The sequence below is a fragment of the Salvelinus sp. IW2-2015 genome, unplaced genomic scaffold (genome assembly GCF_002910315.2).
Source record: "Salvelinus sp. IW2-2015 unplaced genomic scaffold, ASM291031v2 Un_scaffold16629, whole genome shotgun sequence".
In the NCBI taxonomy this organism is placed as follows: domain Eukaryota; kingdom Metazoa; phylum Chordata; class Actinopteri; order Salmoniformes; family Salmonidae; genus Salvelinus; species Salvelinus sp. IW2-2015.
In genome coordinates, this window is record NW_019957680.1 from 174,322 (window position 1) to 178,072 (window position 3,751).

The following is a 3,751-nucleotide window of genomic DNA, read 5'->3' on the forward strand; positions in this document are numbered from 1 at the left end:
TCAACTCAAATCTTCTTACCAATGCATCATGAACAGCTCTATATGCGCTATAGAAGCACCATGATAACACGTAATATTCAGTTTTGGAGATTATTACAGACATTGTGATAATACAACAACTCATCAGAGCAGGTACCAGTCGTACATGTAATGTCTATAGTACAGACTGTAAAAACAGGGCTGGGCCTGTGGCAGGGTGAACATATCCTGCCCCTTACACCAGGGGTTACCACCAAACGCCACCCGACACAAACACACAACCCGGCTCTCAGAGACACCTCTGTGGTCAAGTATCTGCTCGTGTTGGGAGGTAGGGAACAGAAAGTTCCTGACTTGGGGGGGGTACTCACCAAAAATGAAAAAGTGTTGAGTTCGGTCCTTAGTCACCGATCCCGTCTTCTTATTGATTGAACTTGATGATGATTCTTGCCATAATAATATACTTTTTGCCGGTTTTCTCAGATGCTTCTACTCCAAAGCGACCATACTTTTATACACCTATGGGTGCTTGACCCCACCGGATGACAGGCGGGAATTGATGAACCACAACTCCTGATGGTTGCAAAGCGCCACATGCTCTACCAATGGAAGCTACCCTAGAGCGACGAGGACCACCAACCTGTAGTTATCCAGTTGTTCGTACGTGTTGTCTAGCTCTGTCGTGCTCAATTCTAACCGAAGTAAAATGGGCCTGCTTAGGGTGACGTAAATTTAAGTGTATAGCTTGTTTGAACGTAATAAACCCAAGTGTGATAGATTATTATAAAACCAGTTGTAAAGGTCAGGCTACGATATCTATACGTGTATTCAGGGGTCTTAAAACCGATCCGAAAGGTGGACGTGTGGGGTGGTGTGTCGTGGTTGGGTGTGTGATTTGTATTTTGTAACCAGTTTTGGGTAGTCACGTGGTGTTGCGGCAGGTTATTAATGCTAACCGGAAGTCTGCGGGCTGTAGGCAGCCGAGGGCTGGAGTAGTGAGGGTGAGTTGTGCGTAGGGGTGTGTAGGGTTAGATTAATATTAATAAACCCAAGTTTTGTAGGTTCAGGCTGTATTTAGGGCATTATACTAAGCCCAGTGGTTGGATATTATAAACAGAGTTGTATTCTTCTAGTTTAGATTCAGATAAAACCAAGAACCAGTGTATGGGTGGGGGGTTTGTGTAGCATTACTTATAAAAACCCCATTGTGGTTTATTAGTTCAGGTGAACGGTTAGATTGTATGTTATGAGAATATTATAAAACCAAGTTCCACGGGGTTAGTTCGGTTTGTAGGATTATTATAAACCCAAGTTGGTTTACGTCAGGTGGTAGAGATATTCTATAAACCCAGTGTGTAGTATTCAGGGTGTATTTCTGGTTCGCTAATTTTTTATTGTAGTGAGTATTAAATTATATAATCCCAGTTTGCGGACGTGGCTGTGTGCACATTTAGGATAATTTATAGGACGGAGTGTATTTAGTTAGTTCGGGGATTAGCTTAATTTATAAACCCCATAGTGGTGTGTAGTTCAGCGCCAGAGGGTTTCAGCATTAGATTATTAATAACCCAGGGCAGTTCAGTTAGATTTTTTACATGGAGTTCAGGAGGTAGTATTATTATAAACCCAAATTAAGGTCGCGGAGTTCTGGTGGTTAGGATCATTATACTAAACCCAGTTGTAGTTGCAGGTGTTAGATTATTATAAAACCCAGCTTGGTGTTTTTCGTTAGGTCAAGGTGGTTTTCTTAGTTTGATTATTTTAACCCAGTTGGACTATAGGTCAGATGGTAAGATATTATAAACCCAGTGGTAGTTAGGTCAGGAGATGTGTAGACGATTATTATAAACCCAGTTGGTCTAGAGTCCAGATGGTTGCTTCTTATATTAATAAACCCCATTGGTAGGCTGCAAGACGGGGATTAGATATTATAAAACCCACGTAGAGGTAGTCAGCGTGGATAGGATTATTATAAACCCATGTAGGTAGGGGAGATATAAATACCGCGATTGCGTAGGTACTGGGTAGGATAGATTATCTATAAACCCAGTTCGGAGTTCAGATGTTAGGATTTATAATAAACCCCAGTTGGTAGTCACGATGGTAGATTATTTTTATAACCCAGTTGTAGGTCAATGGTAGATTATATAACCGCAGTTGGTAGGTCAGATGTAGGTCAGGTGGTAAAGATTATTATAAACCTCAGTGGTAGGTCGATGGTAGATTATTATAAACCCAGTTGGTATTGTCAAATGGTAGATATATTTAATAAACCCAGTTGGTAGTTCAGGTGGTAGATTATTATAAACCCAGTTGGTAGTTCAGATGGAGATTATTATAAACCAGTTGGTAGGTCAGATGGTAGATTATTATAAACCCAGTTGGTTAGGTAGGGTCAGATCAGATGGTGTTATTATAACCCAGTTTTGTAGTCCAGTGGTAGGTCAGGTGGTAGATTATTATAAACCCAGTTGGTAGGTCAGATGGTGTAGTTTATTATAACCCAGTTGGTAGGTACGTTTCAAAGGTGGTAGATTATTATAACCCAGTTGTGAGTAGATTAAGGTCAGATGGTAGATTTATTAAAACCCAGTTGGTAGGTAGGTCAGACTGGTAGTTTATTATAAACCCAGTTGGTTAGTTCAGGATGGTTAGTGTAGTTATTATAAACCAGTTGGTAGGTCAGATGGTAGATTATATAAACCCAGTTGGTAGTAGTTCAGACTGGTAGATTATTACCTCTAAAAACCCAGTGGACATGGTAGTCAAGATGCGTCGGTAGATTATTATAAACCCAGTTGGTAGTTCGGGTGGTAGATTATTATAAACCCAGTTGGTAGGTCAGGTGGTAGATTATTATAAACCCAGTTGGTAGGTCAGATGGTAGGTCAGGTGGTAGATTATTATAAGCCCAGTTGGTAGGTCAGGTGGTAGGTCAGGTGGTAGATTATTATAAACCCAGTTGGTAGGTCAGGTGGTAGGTCATGGCTGTGCTGGGTTTAGGAGTAACCCATGTAGTCTCTGCTCTGTTAGCAACACATGGAGTAAGATAATTCAACGTGCAACAATTTCCCCATAGAGTTTAAACTGCAAACATTTTCATTCTTCCTCTTTTCTTCATCAGCGTCTTCGTCATCGTCATCATCATCTCACATATCGTTGCTATCACAGAGTCAGTGATGAAGTTTTGGTGTGTATATATATATATATATGTGGTATGTGTAGATAGGTAGGTAGGTAGGTAGTTCTGGTGTCTGGTCTCCTCTCCAGAGTCAAAGTATTTTGTTTCCATAGTGTTGATAGGTTGATATCATGTTGTATTGCGTTGTACAATAAACGTCCCAGCAACACTTGAAACACACACAGMTCCTTCTCCCACCTACCTATAGCGAGTCGGCGTATCAAGCCACCATGGCAACCCTGGTGGGTGTGGCTCTTCCTGTCTTGTTGCCGGGGTAACGTCCATCCTGCTGACTTGTGGGTTAGGGCTAGGTTCAGGGTTCAGGTAATCTGGTGTTACACCTTTGGACAAAACCCCAGTCTTACACTCAACTATAACTGAGTTTATCATGGTGTTAATCTGGTTATTCTGATTTTGACTCCGTATGACAGAAGACAAGCATTCTAAAGGTTCTTTCCTAGCCTGACCCGCCCCCTCACCTCTCTGACCCTGCCCCCCCCTCCTCATCTCTGACCTGCCCTCCCGCTCGCTCCTCTCTGACCCTGCCTCCCTCCCCTCCTCTGACCGCTGCCCCTCCCCCTCTCATCGTGA

General features: G+C 42.2%; 1 long non-coding RNA gene across 3 annotated transcripts in view; it reads left to right on the forward strand.

Moving 5' to 3' along the window:
* Positions 1–2,965, forward strand: part of LOC112080977 (uncharacterized) — a 4,698-nt gene extending 1,733 nt beyond the window's left edge. Inside the window, exons 2-5 of one of the 3 annotated variants that reach the window (XR_011479595.1) lie at positions 2,265–2,368; positions 2,412–2,457; positions 2,750–2,866; positions 2,926–2,965. This is a non-coding gene — a long non-coding RNA (uncharacterized lncRNA). Of the gene's footprint in view, positions 1–2,264; positions 2,369–2,411; positions 2,458–2,542; positions 2,580–2,749; positions 2,867–2,913 lie in introns of those variants that run through there. The other 2 variants (XR_011479593.1, XR_011479594.1) reach the window with 2 other exon arrangements.
* Positions 2,966–3,751: the final 786 nt, after the last annotated feature.